The 22,074-nt window shown below is 38.5% G+C and overlaps 1 long non-coding RNA gene across 1 annotated transcript in view; it reads left to right on the plus strand.

The window, feature by feature from the left end:
- LOC123465306 overlaps positions 1-22,074 on the plus strand; it is a 285,430-nt gene that overhangs the window by 104,535 nt on the left and 158,821 nt on the right. The window contains exon 2 of the long non-coding RNA XR_006640513.1: positions 7,139-7,256. This is a non-coding gene — a long non-coding RNA (uncharacterized LOC123465306). The remainder of the gene's footprint in view (positions 1-7,138; positions 7,257-22,074) is intronic.

Below are 22,074 nucleotides of genomic sequence, written 5' to 3' on the forward strand. Positions count from 1 at the left end.
CAGTGGGCAATATACTGAATATGCCAGGATGGCTTTCTCTAAAACAGCACTGTGGCCAAGTGGCTGAGTTAGTGATTCTGTTTTAGCTGGTTTTCTAAGTATATATCTAGGCAAGTCATGATTTTTCTCTGTGCATCGATGTTCTTATGTTAAATGGGGATAGTACTTGGGGCTGTTCACAGTCTGGTCTTATGGTGGTGTGGGAGAGACCATAGACCAATTCTGTGTTCTGGACCATAAAACTAACTGGGGCTACCCTGGTGGTCCAGTGGTTTAGAATCCACCATATAATACAGGGGACACTGGTTCCATCCCTGGTCCAGAAAGATCCCACATGGCTTGGGGCAACTAAACCCCTGTGCTACCTCTGGATCCCTTGCACTGCAACCCCTGAGCTCACACACCACAACTTCTGAAGCCAGAGAGCCCTAGAACCTGTGCTCCACAACAAGTGAAGCTACCACAATGAGAAACCTGCATGCCACAAAGAGAAAGCCTACATGTAGCAAGGAAGATCCAGCACAGCCAAAAAAAAAAAAAAAAAAAAATCCCAACTCAGTATTGTTTAAAACAAAACAAAAAGCCAACACTGGAAGCAAAAATTTTTTAAAGGGTGAGAAATATAGTCATGTCAGAATTGCTCTATGAACTACTTGAGATGATGAATATGCTTATAAACATTCTATATAAATGAGACAGCATTACTATATTGATTATATTAATAGTGATTTATTTCTCTGTATTAATTGAAGTCTTCTACAAATGCCTGTTTTCAAATGTACATTTCCAAACAGTATTAATGTTTGAACTTGAAGCATGAGTCACTGAGTATATTTCAAAGGAACAAACTGAAAGTGAAAGAAAGGAGAAGGACTAAAATGCCAGAATTCCAAGTGGAATTCCTTCTCTTCTCCTCCATGGCTTTGCTAAGGAACAGCCTTTGGGAGGTCTCTGAAGTGAGAGAGGGACTACTTCTGATCTCTCAAGAATGGTCTTGTGATGTGTTTGTTAAGATTCTTTGGCTGCAAGTAACAGAAATGCATCAGATTGACGATACCAAAAAAGTGGAGAGAGAATATATTGAAAGAATCTGGGGAGTAGTTCAAATAATCCAGGGGTAAATTAGTAAACATCAAGTCATGAGAAATTGAATCAACAAATTAAATGTTAGGGGCAAGGGTTACCTTTTCACTTTCTTTTAAAGCTGCATAGCCTCTCACCTCTGATTTCAGTGTGAGCACGTCATATTTGTTTTCTCTAGACAGACTTTCTTTGCTTGGCATGAATATTCCGAATATGGTCACTCTCATTCTGATTTCATACTGCTTCCAATTGTAGAGCCTGCCCACACTGTTCAAAACCTCTGAATCCTGCTTCTAAATACTTTGGATAAATCATATTGCCTGTATTGGGTGAGTGCCTATTCTTCATTTGTCCATGGCTAGGACACAGACCATGCAGAGAATGCAAACATGGTGAAGAGGATCCCTTATTTGGAAAGGAACTTCTCAAATTAGGGAGCTTGTGCCAGACAGAAATCCCAAAAGACATGCACCACACTTTGTGACTAGTACAGTCAATGAAAAGACACACAGACTGATTTTTGTGCCTTTAGAGCCTGTGGGAATAGAAACTGAAGAGACTTAAGATTACAATTTAAGAGACATAAAAGGTAACGGAACAAATACAATAAAGATGTTTAGGGTGAACCTGTGCATGTCAGCTAGACATGCTGCCAGAGATACATGCTCACCAATCTTCAAGAATAGTTTTATTTTTGACGGGACTTTGCCTCTTGTTTTCTGCCTACTCCCTTTAACCTATCAATGAAGATGTGGGAAAAGAGAGTTTGAGTGCAACATACTTTCTTTAGGCTACATTCTGAAAATGATACTTGTGTCCTCTAAACACTGCCCATGCTTTTGTGCCTCTGTTTAGTCATAAGTCAAGAGGATGGGGTGTCTCTTCTGTGATCTTTTGGGAAGGACTGAGTGAGGTATTACCTGTAAAGTACTTAAGATAGTCCCTGTCATGTGGTAAAGAATCAGCATTTTTGTTACTTAATATTATTGCTGTTATTATTATTATTGTTTAACAATATAGCAAAAGCTTATATAAGCATAATCATATAGCAAAAACTTTTAGGAGAGGGGAAAAACACATTTGTTCAGGAAGAATTTTAAAGATGAGGCACAGCTTGTGATTTTGAATTGATGCTTTTGAACTGTGGTGCTGGTGAAGACTCTTGAGAGCCCCTTGCACTGCAAGGAGATCAAACAAGTCAATCATAAAGGAAGTCAGTACTGAATATTCATTGGAAGGACAGATACTGAAGCTGAAACTCCAATACTTTGGCCACCTGATGTGAAGAACTGACTCATTGAAAAAGACCCTGTTTCTGGGAAAGATTGAAGTCAGGAAGAGAAGGGGATGACAGGAGATGAGATGGTTGAATGGCATCATTGACTCAATGGACATGAGTCTGAGAAAGCTCCAGGAGTTGATGATGGACAGGGATGCCTGACATGCTGCAGTCCACAAGGCTGCAAAGAGTCAGACGTGACTGAACGACTAAACTGAGGGCTTGTGATTGACATGTAGTTCTTTACCAGACAGAGTGCATGGGGATGGGGCATTAGTTTAAATAAGAAATTGTGTTAATCAAAAATATACCATAGTAAGTCATAGGATGGGATTGATGCAGGAAAAGATTTGCCAACATATCAAAAGAACTACACAAATCAATAAGACACAGGAAAAGAGACCAATAAAAATGAGCAACCAGCTCAAAGAGACACTTCACAAATAAAGATATCCAAATGACCAAAATACATTGAAAACGTTCTCAGATTCACTAGTCATTAGGTAAGTGCATATTAGCACCACAATGCATTAGAACTGCATTACCTACCTGAATCAGTAAAATGTAAGCAGATGATAGTAAGCATTAGTGAAGACGCAAGGCAACTGGGAGTGTCATTTTCCTTTGAAGGAGTATACAGCCCCAAAATAAGAATATGCAAGTTTACAAAAAAATGTTTATATATATACCACATCTTCTTTATCCATTCATCTTTTGGTGGACTTTAGGTTGTTGCCATGTCTTGGCAATTGTGAATAGTGCGGCTATGAACGTATGAGTGCATGTATCTTTTTGGATTTGAGTTTTGTCTGGATATACGCACAGGAGTGGGATTGTTGGATTATATGGTGATTCTATTTTTAGTGTTCTAAGGAACTTCTATACTGTTTTCCATACTGGCTATGCCAATTTACATTCCCACCAACAGTGTAGGAGGGCTCCCTTTTCTCCACATCCTCTTCAGCATGTGCTATTTGTAGACATTAAGGATGGCCGTCTGACCAGTGTGAGGTCATTGGTACCTCATTGTAGTTTTGATTTGCATTTCTTTAATAATTAACAACTTTGACCATCTTCTCATGTTCCTATTGGCCATCTTTATTTCTTCTTTGGTGGTCTGTCTATTTAGGTCTTCTACTCATTGTTCGATTGGGTTGTTTTTCTGTTGGTGGTTGTGAGATGTATGAGATGTTTGTGTGCTTCGGAGATTAAGCCCCTGTTGGTTGCACTGTTTGTAAGGATTTTCTCCAGTTCTTTAGGTTGTCTTTTCATTTTGTTTATGGTTTCCTTTACTATGCAAATCCTGTAACTTTGATTACCTCCCATGTGTTTATTATTGTTTTATTTCTATTGCCTTCGTAGATTGATCTAAGAAAACATTCTCTGATTTATGTCAGACAATGTTTGCCTTTGATCTCTTCTAAGAGTTTTACAGTGGGTCAGGTCTTGTGTTTAAGTCTTTAAGCTGCTTTTACTTTATTGTTGTGTATGGTGTGAGGATGTGTTCTAACTTCATTGATTTCCATGTGGAAGTCCAACTTTCCCAATGCCATTTGCTGAAGAGACTGCCTTTTCCCCACTGTATATTCTTGTCTCCTTTGTCAAATAGTAATTGACCTTATAACCCTCAATCTGAAGGCAACTCAAATGTCAAAAAAAAGAAAATAGAATGGATAAATTGTGATATGTTCATTTAATAAAAAATGGGTTGAATTGAAAATAAATAAGCTATTATTAAAGCAACAATATACATGAATCTCACTGTGTTGAACAAAATAAGTCAGATGCAAAACAGGACATGCGGCATGATTCCATTTATATACAGTTTCAAAAACAGGGAAAGTTAATCTATGGCATTAGAAGGTCAGGATTCTGATTATCCACGGGGAGGAGTAACAGTAACTAGAAGGAGAAATGAGGGGGGAGCTTCTGGAGGGCTAATAATTTTTGTTTCATGATCTGTGTATATCATGGAAGAGTGTGTTTCCTTTTTTGAAAATATATCTGGCTGTAAACTTGTGTATCTATTTTCTAGAAACATAGATTTTATTTGAAAGGAATGCATACTTAGCCAAATAAAACATCCCCAAGAAATTTCTTGTTAAAAAGAGTTCCACAAAAATAACTCTTCTGTTGTTGGAGCCCCTGTCTGCTTCACATAGCACTGCATATGTTTACATACTCTAAGATTGGTAAGCGCTGGACACATGAATTGATTTTGAGAGGACAGATGCTTTATTTGCAAATGCTTACCCTCTTGTGCTACAATTAATGAGCCTGCTCAACAAGCAGCATGCAGAATAGCCTGAGATTTACAGCTGAGCTGTACACATTCACAGAAAGCTGGAAAATACGGGAATAGCCAACTATTGCATTGTGATGAAGTGACAAGACATCCTGAAGTCATTCAGTGTTCAAGAAAAACATAAGAATAATTTGGGAGTCCTTGGCATTGGACCCACAGGAAAGATGGGCTCTTCCATGGCATTTGTATGCCTATAAGTAGGACTTAAAGATTGAGGCATATTTCCAAATCCTCCCCTTATAGAGAAATATTAAATTCCTTTTATGTGATCATTCCTGGAAAGGTATTGTGGACTATAAGAGCAAAGACTGATATGGTAGAAATACCCTCTGACCTCAGGAGCCTCACCAAGATAATCTTACTAGCCTTGAAAGACCAAGCCTCTTTCTTTCCACTAAGTTGAACTTCAGGTTTGAAGCAAGATAAGAAATAAGTCACACAGAAGTCATCCTCATTTTAGGCTTCCAGGATAAGTTTTAAGAAACTTTTGCTAACATTTTCCTGACACTGTATGCATACACACCTTGAATTTTACATTGTTTATCTTAGTATATTTACTCTGTGCTCTTCCTTAGTTTGTGGAGGGTCTCAAAACATTGAACACTCATTCTCAGAAGCAGTGATCAAATACAGGGGTAGGGTTGGGCTAAGATAAAGGTATGGATCCGGTACATTTACCCTTGTCTTCCACATCCATGATATTGTTCAGTTATGTCTGTAGCTTCCACCAAGGCTGCAGTGACAGCAGCCAACACTGACCTGCAGTCTGAAGACCTCACTATAGCTGACTGTACCCTTCCTGCTCCTTTTTGATGAATGCTGTAGAACAATCCCAGCTGACAATTAAACTGGACAGTGGGCTCACAGTGGAAGCTGGGGGTGAAGTGAGTGCCATTTTTATTTTATTGACATGTTAAAATACAGGAAGAAATTGAGAGTTGCTAGGTCATGGAGGTTTAGCTGAAGGTTACATGATGAATAAAAACTCCAAATCTCATAATTTCCTCAAATTGTATACATATGAGAAATCTGATACAGAAGCAGTGATGATTCACTAACAGAAATGAAAGCAGATTGGGGGAGGGGTCCTCCTCTTGTACAGAGTAGCAGATGTGATTGTTTTCATTGCATAAAATGATATACTATATTTCTGCTATGTAGTATTTATTCTACAAAATTTAAATGGTATTTTTTCTTATGTAATGACTGGAAAATGAGCTATCCCACACCACCAATGGAGGCTGCATTAAACTGTAGAAGACATACACTAACTTGGATTCCTGGGCTGACTAAATCCCCTAAGGGGTGAACAGAAGCTAAGAGGAAATACTTATACTTTTGAACTGAAAAACCTCCAACAGTGTCATTCAGAATCAACTGATTCTGGGACTTTGTCCTCTAAGAGGAACCAGTAAAGAAAAAAAAAACTCAATAATGAAGTCTTATAGACTTAGAAGTTTATAAACTTTATTTCTCTAGCATTCCACTAGACAGACTGAGTAAACTTGTCTATATGTAGAATTTCTCTGAGAGAATAATCTATCAAACTTGCTAATATATCAAAGTGTTATATATACCAATGTGTGTATATAAAATGTATAAAACACATATAAGAAACTTGAAATTTAATGTCCATTAAAAATCGATTTTGGATGAAGTGAACAGAGTCTCTGTTACCAATGTGTAGGATTTTCTGCATAGGGAGACAGGACTAAAGAATCAGAAGGAAATGGTGTGTATTTAGTCAGTAGGCTACACTGAACTACATAAGAACAGTAGCACAAAAATAATGGAAAGTAAGAATAGAGGGAACTGGGGACTCTGTATAGACTGAACGCTATCCTTATGGAGGAATTCAGATAGGCCTCTGTGTGATCTTTCAGACTTGGATCATAGGCAATTACAAGGATTTGCCTGGCAAGACTTGTGGGAGTAGCCGCCTCTGCCACATCAAGCCTGGTGAACAGCCAGTGCATGCATGTTTCCTGGAGGGAGTTCCTTTTAAAAACTCAGCCTTCCCTTCAGAGGCCTCTCACTGAGGGCCTCAGAGGAGGTACTTCCCAGGCACCTCTGCCAAGATCACTTTATTAGGAGCCTCAGCTGAGACATTTTTCTCCACTTAGACTCAGAATGTTCCATTTCTAGCCCCCACCCTTTCTGGCTATGAGTCCATTAAAGATCCATTGTTCCAGGCTCCTCTGTAGACAATTCCCCCTGTCTGTGCTTCATCCACCTGACCCCTTCCTGGTGCTGTTCTGTGAGGATAAACAGAACACTGGGGAGCCAGAGCTTCATTTTGCCTCTTGCTTGTACTGTTATGATGAGTGAATAAAAGTTTAATTGTTACATTCACTTTGGCCCATTGTCCTAGTTGAACGCCCTGACACCTGATTGCTTGACAAAATTAAAAAGCTTACAAGTGACTTTCGCTTTTAGCTAACACAGAGTACTTTTATCACATTTTTCTACAGTGAACAACTATTAAAGCCGAATGAAATAAAATGTGACTCTTTGAAGGCATCAGAACACAGCTGAGAGGGTCAGGATTTGATGGGTCACGAACCCCCCAGAGATTGGCAGCACAATGAGGTAAGCCAGACATGCTTCATCACTTTTCCTCTTAAGGCATTTACCATTCTTAAGCATCACTGGGCTGAGAGGATAATCAAAATTGGATGATCTGAGCTTTCAGTAGTCTCACAGAGTGGGGATATAAAAGTTAGAAACTGGTATTACCAGGGCCAAAATGTTGGCGAAGGGGGAAACCTGGAGAAGGATGCTTTATATTGGACACCACGTTCCTCCTCAGGGCTTTTTCTGATTCCTAATCTTAATGAGACAAAAGGGGTGGAAGTCAGCAGAAAGTGGAAGCTGAGAAACTAAAAAATTAAGCTGTGTTTTTTATAGTCTCATAGGTCTGGGAGGACAAAAATTGGTGCAGAGAACAATAGGGAGTTGGACCTAGGGGTTCAGTTGAGAAAGTGAAACTGCTAACTCCAAACAATACAGAATGCCATAAAGACCAGCCTTCACCAAGAATGAGACCCAAGACTGAATAATTTGAAAAGCTAAATGGATTAAAGCAATATTCTCTGACACTAAGTCTCTAACAGGGCAATAAGTGATCATCTCTGGATACTCCAGGGCCTTTGAAAATTCTTATCCATATGGACAGAATTCAATTTAAAACTAGAGCATCAGATATACCTGGAGACAGGACCAAGACACAATAAAGAAAAGGAAAATAAAGCAAAAGAAGCAAAACAATCAAACCATCTTCATGATAGAAACAGACCCAGATCTTGAGATTTCAGATATAAATGATAAATAAATGAGAATTAAATTTTTAAGAAGAGATAGTAAGATAAAGAATTTCACTAAAGAACTAGGATCTCTGAAAACAAATGAAAATCTTGGACTACAAAAATACCATAAGTTAAATAAAAATTAGTTTAATAGCATAATAGATATAGCAAAAGAGAAGGTAAATGAATTGGAAAAGAAGCCAGAACAAAATATCCAGATTGAAGCAGTGGTACAACATGGATGGAAAATAGAGAAAAAAGGGTAAAGACCTATGTACTTCAGTGAAAAGATTGAACACATGCACTTTTGGAGTCTTGATGGTGAGAAGAGAAAAAATGGGATAGAAGTAATACTTGAAAATATGGTGGCCTAGAAATTTTCACAATTGATGATAGATTGTGGGCCCAAGCAGAGTAATCTGAAAAAATATGCATAAATGCACATGATACAAATAAGTTAAAAAAGTGATGATGGCTATTCTGACTGGTATGTGGTGATACCACATTATAGTTTGAATTTGTATTTATTTAATAGTGATGTTGAGCATCTTTTCATGTGTTTTTTATCTATCTGTATGTCTTCTTTGGAAAGAAAAAGAAAGTGAAGTCACTCAGTCATGTCCGACTCTTTGTGACCCCATGAACTCTAGCCTACCAGGCTCCTCCGTCCATGGGATTCTCCAGGCCAGAATAGTTCAATGGGTTGCCATTTCCTTCTCCAGGGGATCTTCCTAACCCAGGGATAGAACCTGGGTCTCCCACTTTGTAGGCAGATGGTTTTATCATCTGAGCCACCAGGGAAGAAAGGTCTATTTAGAACTTCCACACAGTTTTGATCAGGTTATTTGCTTAATATTGAGCTGCATGAGCTGTTAGTATATTTTGGAGATTAATCTCTTATCAATAGCCTCATTTGCAAATATTTTCTCCCATTCAGTGGATTGTCTTTTTATTTTATTTATACTTTGCTATGCAGAAGCTTTTAAGTTTAATTAGGTCCCATTTAAAAATCTTTGTATTTATTCTCATGACTCTAGGAGGTGGATCAAAAAGATATTGCTGCGATTTATGGCATAGAGTGTTCTGTCTGTGTTTTCATCTAAGAGTTTTCTAGTATCCAGCCTTACATTTAGGGCTTTAATCTATTTTGACTATATTTTTGTGTGTGGTTTTAGGTTGTTCTAGTTTATTTCTTTTACTTATAGCTGTCCAATTTTCCCAGTACCACATATTGAGGAGAAAGATTTCAAATAAAAGACTCAGAACAGAGGATTGAAAACCATAGCTATGCAAATACTAACAAAAGAAAACTTGGGCAGTTATACTAAGAGACATATTACCTAACTTTTTAATTAATCATTAATTTATTCAGTATACTAATATATAAGCATTAACATACTAAATACTACTACAATTCTGGATGGGTATTTGATAATGACAGAAAAGTCAGTCCACCAAGGAGATATGATATCTCCTTCTAAATTCATTCTAAATTTAGAATGAATGGTTCTAAATTCATTGAATTTCAAAAGACTGACAGTACTGTTGATGAAGATGTGGGGCACCGGAAATCTCACCACATTCATTGCTGCTGGGAAAATTAATCTTTATAGCACTTTTGGAAAACAACTGGAAATTTCAATTAAAGCGAAGCATATGCTTACCTTATGACCCAGAAAATCCACCAGTAAGTAAAGTGAAAGTGAAGTTGCTCAGTCATGTCTGACTCTTTGCGACCCCATGGACTGTAGCCCACCAGGCTCCTCTGTCCATAGGATTCTCCAGACAAGAATACTGGAGTGGGTTGCCATTTCCTTTTCCAGGGACCAGTAAGTAAATTCCCCCAATAATTAAAGCACAAGTTCACTGAAAGACAATTACAATTTCTCCAATAACCCAAACTAAAAAAATGTCTACAGACATTTTAAGATAGTCCTAAATGTCTATCATCTAGAAAACAAATAAATTTTGTTTTATTCATACAATGAAATATTATACAGTAACTAGATTGAACAATCTATGTTCAATTTAGAGCTATGTTCAATGACAAGGACATATCTCATAGGCATTGTATGGATGAAGGAGATTACAGATAAAAGAGTATGCATTATGTGATCTCTTGTGTACAAAGACGAAGAATAGGCAAAATTATTCTGTATAACAGGATTCATAGTATTTGGTTGGTGGCTGGATATTTGTTGGAAAGAGGTACAAGGGAACAAAATGGAATGCTGGAGATTTCTATATCCTCCATCTATTTGACAGTTACATAGGGCTATGTGTATGTGTGTGTGTGTATATGTATACATGTATATGTGTGTGTGTATCTGCCGCACATTTCCAAGCTCTGTGGGCTTTTCTGGTGGCTCAGCGATAAAGATTCTGTGTGCCAATGCAGGAGATGCAAGTTTGATCCCTGGGTCAGGAAGAAACACTGGAGAAGGAAATGGCAACCCACTCCAGTATTTCCAGCCTGGGAAATCCCACACACAGAGGAGCCTGGCAGGCTATAGTCCATGGGGTTGCAAAAGAGTTGGACACAACTAAACAACAACTCCACGCTCTACATTCAAAATTTGTGCATATTATTGTATACCTTGATTAAAATATGAACAGAAAAAGTAGGCAACAACAATAAAAAACAAAACCATTTTTTAAAAATACATGAACCATTTAGCTTGAACCACATTCAAGAGTTTATATCCAATGCCACGCAGCACTGATCTTCCTGAGTGAAAATCCTTGCAATTCTGAAGGATCTCCAACTAGCAAGGTCCAATTTAAGCTCCCTTTCTACATATAATCTTCCTTGAATCCTCAGACTATTGTATTCCCATTCTTCACCTTAAATCTCTTTAACATTTAGTGACATTCATCCCCCTTAATTTTACTATTGATGCATACTATTCTACAAGTTGCAAAGCAGTAACAAAACAACCCCTAAAATGAATCTCTATATCATCCAGTGCGGCAGAGGATCAATAATTCCTTCCCTTATTCAGTAGTGAACTAAAGGAAAGGCACATTGGGCATCACAGCAAATTTAACAAGTGCAAATAGGCCCCTGTGGATGTATTCTATTTAGATGCCTAAGCTGAACAACTCATCTTTGGACTTTTGAAGCCTCAGTGATTAAAAAGAAATGTACATATACACTTTCCAATTAACATGTTTCTAGCTCTCAGGAAATGGGAATATCATAGGCCCTTTAAGAAAGATTGTATCTTTGTATTTGAAAACAGTGTAAAGAAAACAAAAATATGTCAATGAATATTTTTATTCTAACAAGTAAAATGCTAGATTTGGAGCTAAAAGTTCTTTTTATCTCCTTGGATGCACATCTTCATATGAAAAAAGGTAATTTATTATGCAAATAGAAGCCACATGACATCTGCATGCTAGGTTGCCTCTGTGCTCAGTCTGACTTTTTGCAACTCCATGGACTAGAGTAGCCCTCCAGGCTCCTCTGTATTCCAGACAAGAATACTGGAGTGAGTTGCCATTTCCTATACCAGGGGATCTCCCTGACCCAGGGACTGAAACCGTCTCTTGCATCTCCTGTATTGGCAGGCAGATTCTTTACATCGGCACCACCTGGGAAACCCACATGCTAGGTTACAGTTACCATAATATGGCTTCACTAACTGAGAAATTAAAGAGGGTGGAAGAGCATGCATCCTCTTTTGCACATGGTCTCTTAGACTGAGTTTATAAGTGAAGGACAAAGAGGTCCTTGGAGCTTTCAAGAGAGGCTTTGTTAGATCCAGGTATCACTGATCTACCTGTGGAGGGTAGAGCTGGTTGATGCCCTTCTTCCAAGTTGCATTTAGAACACAGCTCTGCTCTGAGACTGAGGATTAGTAGTTTCAGCGAACAATGCATTGTTCTAATATATATTTTATGAGAGTATTTATCTGTATCTGGCTTTCATACTAGCTCATTTGTTTTAGAGTATTTACTATATACAATAATCATTTCACTGTCACCTTTCTAATAGTTAGCCCATGTTCTCTTCTTGCCTAATCATCTTGGCTGCATGGTACATTTTAGCTAATTATAGAAGAAATGGTGATGGGGTTGCTGAGCACTAAAGGAACGATGCCTTTGGCTACAGAGATGTTAGAGGTAGAGTGACAGCTATGAGGCTCAGGCAATGACAGCTTAGGTGCTGTGAATTGTGATGTAGACTAGGATGCAAGAAAATTTTAGAGGTAACAGGTATCTTATACAAATAATTATATTTGATTAAATGAGGAGAGTGAAAAAGTTGGCTTAAAACTCAGCATTCAGAAAACTGAGATCATGACATCCAGTCCCATCACTTCATGGCAAATAGATGGGGAAACAATGGAAACAGTGACAGACTTTATTTTTGGGGGCTCCAAAATCACTGCAGATGGAGACTGCAGCCATGAAATTAAAAGACACTTGCTCCTTGCAAGAAAAGTTATGACCAACCTAGAGAGCATATTAAAAAGAAGAGATGGTACTTTGCCAACAAATTTCCATCTAGTCAAAGCTATGGTTTTTGCAGTAGTCATGTATGGATGTGAGAGCTGAACCATAAAGAAAGCTGAGTGCTGAAGAATTGATGCTCTTGAACTGTGGTGTTGGAGAAGACTCTTGAGAATTTCTTGGACTGCAAGAAGATCCAACCAGTCCATCCTAAAGGAAATAAGTCTGAATTTTCATTGGAAGGACTGATGTTGAAACTCCAATATTTTGGCCATTTGATGTGAAGAACTGACTCATTTGAAAAGACTCTGATGCTGGGAAAGATTGAAGGCAGGAGGAGAAGGGGACGACAGAGGATGAGATGGTTGGATGGTATCACTGACTCAATGGACATGAGTTTGAGTAAGCTCTGGGAGTTGGTGATGGACAGGGAAGCCTGGAGTTCTGCAGTCCATGGGGTCACAAAGATTCAGACAGAATTAAGCGACAGAACTGAACTGAAATGAGTGTAAAAGAAAGAAAATATATAGACTTCAGACCTGAAATATATGATCTAATTTAAGGTTCAAAATGTGATAAATAACTGGAATCAATTCTGACATTTTTTTCAGGACAGGTTTCTGGAACTTACTGACTCAGATTTTATAATTTTTTAAAATAGATTACATAAATCTACATATAAAAGCTCCTGAATAATTTGAATGATAATCCAAATTTGAGGAGCACTGCTCACCTTAACTATGACTAAAGAATTTGCCATAGCTTTATAGTCACTAAAATGTATTTATTAGGAAAGAGTTTAGTGGAAGAAAATTAAATTCCAATTTAAAAAACTATTCTAAGAATTTAATTTTTAGAGAAATTAGTAGATATTTCAATTATTTTCTATAGTTCTATTTTCCACTCTTAATTACCAGTAAAGCATCTTACAGGCATTTATATCTGTGTGTTTTACTTTTAATTATCAATGTAGCTTTGCAAATGCTATTTAACTTGATATTTACAGCCTGAAAATGAATAGCCAAAGTTTATTGAGAATTTATGTGTAACTTCATTCAATGCTGAGCCCTCTGCATGCATCACCACATTTAATCCTTACAACAACCCAATAAACTGGTATAATCAATGTCCCTGTATCAGACCAGCAGATTCTACCACTGATGCTTACAAAGACCAACAAATTGTCCAAGATGACAAAATTAACAAGTGGTGAAGTCAATACTCAAGTTCCTAGAACCTATTACAAACCCAAGCTGTGGCCATTACACCAGTTACATACCCCACATGCTTCAGTTGGAGATACATACACCTAATGTGTTCTTTATGGTACACTTTGAGACCAACGGTACAATAAGCAAAACAATGCAAGTAAGATTCCTTTGTTTTTATCTTTCATTTCCTCGCAGTTCACTTGCTAGATAATACCATCCACAAGCATAAAATCAATGCACTTCTCACAGTTTGATATTTTCAAATATGTAGTTCTCTCTCCCTGAAATACCTGTTCTTGCCATGTGGATGGGATGAAAGTCATCACATGACTTCCAGCAAAGGAAGGAAGATGATGGTCTGGGTGTGTGTGAGCAGCTTCCTCCAGGAGAATAAAGGGCCTGCAGTTGCCCTAACATGATGCAATTTCAGTGTCAAGGGGGTAAGGCTGACAGTGACTGTATCAAGGGCTGTGTTCCACAAGGACCTCTTACGGAAGCCTAGATCGGGACTCTACGTGTGGCTGTGAGGCCTCAGCAGTCTATACTTGCATAAGCCTCCTGGTATTATTGGAGAAAAATAACACATGGACCACCTGCTCCAGCCCTTCTTCCCCAAAGCTTTAGATCTCTCTTAGCCAAACCTATTCTCCTGTTCACAGGAGAAACAGAGGCCTTTATTCTGTTATTAAACACAAACAACAAAAGAGGGAGTTGAGCACTAATTTGATCTTGTGATCTATCTGAGCCTGGTACCTCCTCTTGTTAGTAATTCTTGTGATATCCTATATAGAAAGAATCTGTCCTCTCATGACGACCTGTTAAAAACATCAGGAAAAAAAAAAAAAAAGAAAAGACAGAGTGTCACTTAGACACCAAGAAAAATATCTGTGAGTTCTCTGAACTATAGTAATAAATAACATCGATCGGGTGCTTTCTGTTTTACAGGAGCTGTTTCTTATAAACATTTTGGTTGTACTGTTTTAATGGCACCCCATCCCAGTACTCTTGCCTGGAAAATCCCATGGATGGAGGAGCCTGGTAGGCTGCAGTCCATGGGATCGCTAAGAGTCGGACACGACTGAGCGACTTCACTTTCACTTTCCACTTTCATGCATTGGAGAAGGAAATGGCAACCCACTCCAGTGTTCTTGCCTGGAGAATCCCACGGACGGAGAAGCCTGGTGGGCTGCAGTCCATGGGGTCGCACAGAGTTGGACACGACTGAAGCAACTTAGCAGCAGCAACAACCCCATAAGGTTAAAATTACAATTGACTCTTGAACAATGTGTTAACAGGTTAAGGGGGCTGATACTTTGTACAGATGAAAATCCACATAGAGCTTTGGACTCCCTCAAAGCAGGTCAATAGCTTTCTATTGACCAGAAGCCTTAACAATAATGTAAATAGTCAACTAACATATATTTTTGTATGTTATAGGCATCTACTGTATTCTTGCAAGTAAGCTAGAGAAAAATCATAAGGAAGAGAAAATACATTTACTGTAGGTATAATTGTTTATTGAAAAAGATCCATGTCTAAGTGGACTTGAGCAGTATTTATGTGAAAATATGAGTGTCAACTCTACACGTATTTTCATTGCACAAATAGGAAAGAGGTCAGAGTTAGTAAACAGCAGCCATACTTAAAAATAGGAATTGTGTTGCTAGTAAAAGTTGTCCTAGCCACTGTTCTCTAATTTTCATCCACCCCAAACTTTAGGTTATGTTTCAACTCACTTTAGCATACAGCTAACATCAAATGTTTAAAAACATTGAGCTCTCTCTAATAGGGCTTTTTCTGCCAAGTGCTCTGTATCACTGGTTTTCAGGCTAAAGTGAAGCAAATTAATATAGGTAAGGGCATTAGGGATATGTAATCAGTCTCTATCAACTTCATGTATGAATCCCTGATTGATAATAGAGAAATCTTGATGTTACTCTATAGAACATCCATACTCTCTGAACACTCTCAGAATGTCCATTCATTATCAATGCCCTGATCTGCCTGCACTTGTTTTCCCAATCCCATCAAACAGCTAATTGCCACGGTTGTTTTAACTTATTTTACTTAGTTAAAGCATTTAAAGGCAATAGCATTCTTAAAAAGACACAGTCAAATCAATAAAAGCACTAGAACAAAACCACCATTCCCCAATGCAATAGGAGAATACTTCAGTTTCTGTTTTATTGGAAGCAATTATCAAATGAAAAGCATCCTTTAATACTGAAAGTTGGCCCATGTAGGTACAATTCCCAGTTGTATCGAGTTTTACTTCTATAAAACATGTAGGTAAAGAGAAAGCCCTCAAGCCTGATCAGAGGCATAGATGGAAACTAATTTTCCTTGCATTTCCATCAAAGCTGCTTTGAGGGTAACAACTTCACATATGTCAAAACACAGTCAAGCCTTTTCGTATATACATTATGGTTCTAGTCATTTTTGGAGATAAAATATATTGTGTGATACCATGCTTAGTGTTCATGCATGCTTCCTGCAATGTCATCTGTTAAAGATTCATTGAACTCTTATTGTATACCAGGTACTGGACTTTAGATGTGTGTGTTGTTGAAGTTCTCTCTGTACTCATGAAAGGTGATGGCATGACTTTTAAATGCTCAGTGATTGATGAGTGTCTAAAACCAGAGAACTTTCAGAAGACCTACTTTGACAGCCCAAAGAAGCAGGAGTATAGAATAGAATGCATTGGAGACAAGAAATGTACACAGAGAGACTAAGGTTGAGTATTGAAGGTAAAGTCTCAAAACCACAGTTTCATAGTATTCAGTTTCCAACAAAGCAGTGACTTGTGTGGGTAAAAGGCAAAAGCTGTAGGATCAGGAGGAGGCAAAGCCTCTGTGTTCTTGCTATGGTACCTGGGAAAAGTACATCATCTCTCCCAACCTCAGTTTCCTTATCTTAAAGTGGAGATAATAACACCTTCTCACTGAGTTGCTGGGAAGACTGAGAAGCTACCCTGGTAGCTCCTCTTGTTAGTCAAATGCCCATTATTTTCATATAGGGCATTCTGTCTTGTAAAGAACCTAACATTCTTCTTAATATAAGCATGATGATTATGATGTTGATGAGGGTGATGTAAAGTCATAATTCGGGACAATTCTCTCTGTTACTGCAGAACATTTTTGCTTATGTTTTGGTTCAAAGGCTGTGGCACTATGTTCAAAATATCTTTGCTCCCTATGATACCACCCAAAGAAGGAAGGCATCAGTATCAAATGTCTCCAGGTCCAGGAGTAGATGAGGAAATCTACATAGCATGAGACCTGAATTCTGATCTTGTCTCTGTCACCTACTAGCTCTGTATCCTTGGGTTAGTCTTCTACTTGCCCTGAGCCTCACAGTGTCCTCATCTCTAGACTGGGGGTGGAAATAGGCTTCATTCAGAATGGTCATGGTGATAATGTAAGTCATAAAATCCCATGTCACATTTCCTGTGGACTTTCTGATGGCCCTGCCATATGGTTGACTTGCTTTAGGGCTGGCACAAATACTCTGGTTCTCTCTCAGTCTGGGCACATATAGTATTACAATGTCACACCCAGATGACTTGTTTTGGTAAGTGAAATGTAAGCAGAAATGTCCTTTCATTTCTATGTAGAAGCTTTAAGGGTCAGGGAGCACTGAATTTTGATCTCCTCTTTCCTCTGATATACCAACCAGCACGTCGTTGAAAGATGGAGACTTTCTATTAGGTTAGAATCAGGCAAGAGAAGGATGGTGGAACAAAGCTTCCAGCTGACTCTCAAGACATAGACTTTTGTCATTTTAACCCAAAGAGATTTGAGCTTTGTTAGTAGCCTAAACTAATATACACTGTCTGATGTTGTTGTTGTTAGTGTTGTTATTATCTTTGCTACTGATGGACACCTTACCTTCATTTCTGAGTTGTTGTTAAAAAGAGAGTCGATACCTGTTTGGTGAGGTAAAATGTCTCTTGAACTGCCAGTTAGTAACAATGAGAATGGTACTAGCTTTTGAAGACTATTATGCAGTAAGTTTTTTTTTTTTTTTTTAATTTTATTTTATTTTTAAACTTTACATAATTGTATTAGTTTTATTGTATGCATTTTCCTTGTATAGTAAGATTGAGTTTTTACAATGATCCTGTGAAGGGAGTTGCTGCTGCTGCTGCTAAGTCGCTTAAGTTGTGTCTGACTCTGTGCGACCCCATAGACGGCAGCCCACCAGGCTTCCCCGTCCCTGGGATTCTCCAGGCAAGAACACTGGAGTGGGTTGCCATTTCCTTCTCCAATGCATGAAAGTGAAAAGTGAAAGTGAAGTCGCTCAGTCGTGTCCGACTCTTCATGACCCCATGGACTGCAGCCTACCAGGCTCCTCCGTCCATGGGATTTTCTAGGCAAAAGTACTGGAGTGGGGTGCCATTGCCTTGTCTGGTGAAGGGAGTACCACTCTCCTATTTTACATACGAGGGACTAGAGCTGAGATTTGAGTTTGAATCTTGACACACCCACCTAATCCCTTACTTGTGTGAACTGGTCTAAATTACCAAAAATTTTTGTCCCGTTGCAAATCATGTTATTCTCTGAGAATATAAAGAATGGCTTCCACAAAATGGCAATGTGGTATGGGCTGGGCATGAGAAGGTCAAAGAAAGTAAGGAAATATAAAGCTATTTAGAAACTAATGTTTAGTTTCTTCTTTATTTTTCATAAAGTTTGAAGATTCATTTGCTTTTATTTCCTTTCCAATTTTCTGTTATTTATGTTTGAGTTCCTTGTTTGTCAGGAACAGCGAGTTAGTTCTTGCTCTGGGCCTGGAATGGCTAAACTGAAGGTAGGTGCTTCTAAGTGGAAGATGATTCATATTGATTTTTCTATTATCTGCCTCTTCCTATCCATGCTTCTTCTTTTGTTTCAGATCATTTTTACCTGAAAGGTAACAATTTAGGAGAAATAATGGGAAAACTTTTCTCTGTCTTAACTTACCTCCAAAGGGATGTCAGAAGTTAAAGAGTAGTTTTTATTTATGACAGACTCTGTACTATCCCCAACATCCTAGTTACAAAGATGTAGATTCCTGTAAGTGTGAACCATGCTCTGCTATCAATCTGGGCTGAGTGGGGCTCAGTGCAGCTCAAAGGGTACTTATACCAGTATCCTTACTGGAGGGAATGATTACAAGGAAGTGGAACTATCATGGATAATTCCAGGTTTCTGTAATTCAGAAATTAAAACCATTTGTTAGCTAAGATACCCTAGAACCTATCTTTAGCCATCCTCATTGGCGTCATCATCTACCCATTTCACATCTTTAATATTTCCCCTGCAAAACATTCCCTTCCCTAAGCTTAAATAGACTTGACTTTTGTACCCTAAAATAGTATGGCATGTTAAATTGGTGCCAAAAGAAAGTGCAAAGGTAGAAAGTGGGCCTGAGTAAGACACATAGGACAGTGTACCAAGCCTGGCTTGAGTGAAGTATTTAATAAAATACTTTTATTGTTTAAAAGAAAAAAGAAACCTGAATATGTATGAATGGTCTAGCTTACTGCTCTACTTAATATATAAAAATACAGCTATTTTAATCTTTCTAAAATAACCTGAGCAACTATAACAATAATGGAATGAAAAAAAAAATTGTGATTTGAGGGAGGTAGGGAATATATATATATATATATACACACACACACAACTTTTCATGAACATCCAATCTCCCTGAGAGAAGTAAAGTGACTCTGATCTCGGCACATCCTTTTCCTTTTTTTCCCTTGAGGAGAGTTGCCTTCCAACTAAAGGAAAGGCGGGTGTTTTCTGGATGCTTATTCTCTAGAAGCAGAGCTCAGCAAGAGTACCTCAGCAGAGCCCCACTGATGGTACAATTGCTCCTTGTTTGTAGGCTGTGACCTCGATCTTGCTCATGAACCTCCTTCTACATGGCCAATGAGAGCAGTGTACACCATGGAAACTGAAGAGGGTGACCCCAGAAGCTGCTCATGAAGACTTTGTAATGATCACTTTGTCCTCTTTGTTTTTTTCCTTAGAACAGAATCTGCCACAGAATATTCACCAGGGAGAGAATATTCTCTGGCTGAAGGCTGTGTGCACAACGCTATTACAGTCATTTTAGTGAGTGAGGCTACACAGAAAGATAAAAGTCTTTCCTCCCTCGAATTTCACAGTAAGCAAAAATGGAGCAGTTCTTGCCATTTGAGCTTTAAAAACTCTTTAGGGGAGTCTGCTACATGATTCCATTTAGTAACCAGTGACGCAATCCAATCTTATACCATAACCTTGGATTTCCTTGATCATTTCATTAAAAGTGGTCAATCTGGTACATTTTCTTTTTGGAAGATACACTTGACAGAAAGTCTTCCTTTACATGATGGAATGATACTTTTGAAGTTATTACCTAATGAAATTGAAAGAGGCTTGCTCCTTGGAAAACTATGACCAACCTAGACAGCATATTAAAAAGCAGAGACATTACTTTGCCAACAAAGGTCCGACTAGTCAAAGCTATGATTTTTCCAGTAGTCATGTATGGATGTGAGAATTGGAAAATAAAGAAAAGCTGAGCATGGAAGGAGTGATGCTTTTGAACTGTGGTGGTGGAGAAGACTCTTGAGAGTCCCCTGGACTGCAAGGAGATCCACCCAGTCAATTCTAAAGGAAATCAGTCCTGAATATACATTGGAAGGACTGATGCTGAAGCTGAAGCTCCAATACTTTGGCCACCTGATGTGAAGAACTGACTCATTTGAAAAGCCCCTGATGCTGGGAAAGATTGAGGATAGGAGGAGAAGGGGACGACAGAGGATGAGATGGTTGGATGACATCACCAACTCGATGGACATGAGTTTGAGCAAGCTCCAGAAGTTGGTGATGGACAGGGAAGCCTGGTGTCCTGCACTCCATGGGGTTGCAGAGTCGGACACGATAGAGTGACTGAATTGAACTGAATGATTTTTACACTCGAATGTGTTTTGGGGAAGATGAATTTTCAAATGCATTTGAGAAATAAAGTGTAAGTGAAAGTCACTCAGTCGTGTCCGACTCTTTGTGACTCCATGGAGTATACAGTCCATGGAATTCTCCAGGCCAGAACACTGGAGTGGATAGCCGTTCCCTTCTCCAGGGGATCTTGCCAACCCACTGATCAAACCCAGGTCTCCCGCATTGTAGGTGGATTCTTTACCAGCTGAGCCATAAGGGAAGCCCTTTGAGAAATAAAGTTTCTATGATTTTCTCTCTATCTCAAACTCTGGAAGAAATCAGTGGAGTTAGTTGAATGTGATGCAAGAAGCAGAAAAAGGCAACCCTGAAACTCCGTGTCAGTGTAATTGTTTCAGAGACAGTCAGCTTTTCCTGTGGCCTCTAAGAAGGGTTCAAAGGTTAACTGAGAGACAGCTGACATCTCCAAAATGGCTGTATCATAGCTAAAAAGCTGTCTGGGTCATAAACTGAGGACCAGATAAAGAGATAAAGATACAGACATTTTGTCAGACACACTCATTCATTGACCAGAGCCTGGTGAAGACAAGTCTCAGTAGATACACGCTTCAAACAATGGAAAGGTCATGGAAAAGATGTATTTCCTGAAGCAAGGATTTTTTACATAAAGCATGCAAAGTCTACCTCTTAACCTAAGGTAGAGAAGGGAGGTGGAAACAATTCTGACTTCACTGAAGTTTAAACCTGAAAACAAAGAAGATACTGAACCACCAGGGTTTACCCAGAAATTGTGAGGATTATAGGTTATGACATCAACTAAAATGAGGGTTCAATAGAGAGTTTGAGTTTCAGAAAAATAATAAAAATATGATAGCTGCTTTTTTTTTTATTTTGCGCATGTGAGTATATGTCTTGAAAAATATTATACCTGTTATATATTGAATTGAAACTGACCTCTCCAATTTCTCTTTATTGATCTTTATTATACCTTCTGGAATCATTAAAATATCCTTTTCCACATGACAGCTCTACAGAAACTGAAGCTAACTCTAATGTTTTCACTAAGTCACTTCTCCAGGATGAACATGGGCAGAATAATCCAGCTGAGAATCTAATTTCCTGATTCCCAAAACCGTCAGCATTTTTCTCTTCTGTGTACATACAGGTTTTAGGCAATCCTCTTAGAACAAAAGATAAAAAATATTTCCCAAGGAGTTTTAAAAGCAATCCCAAGGCTTTGGACCTGCTCCTTAAGATTTTTTGACTCAGTTGTTCTGGGGTAGGACCCAGATCTGAGGCCATGATACTAACATGCAAATGCTCTGAGAGATTAGAATACAGTTGTTGATGTTGTTCAGTCATTCAGTCGTGTCCAACTCTTTGTGACCCCATGGAATGCAGCACACCAGGCTTCCCTGTCCTCCGTCTTCCAGAGCTTGGTCAAATTCATGCCCCTTGATTCACTGATGCCATCCAACATCTCATTCTTTATCATCCACTTCTCATG

Source organism: Bubalus bubalis, chromosome 23 (assembly GCF_019923935.1).
Source record: "Bubalus bubalis isolate 160015118507 breed Murrah chromosome 23, NDDB_SH_1, whole genome shotgun sequence".
Lineage (NCBI taxonomy): Eukaryota > Metazoa > Chordata > Mammalia > Artiodactyla > Bovidae > Bubalus > Bubalus bubalis.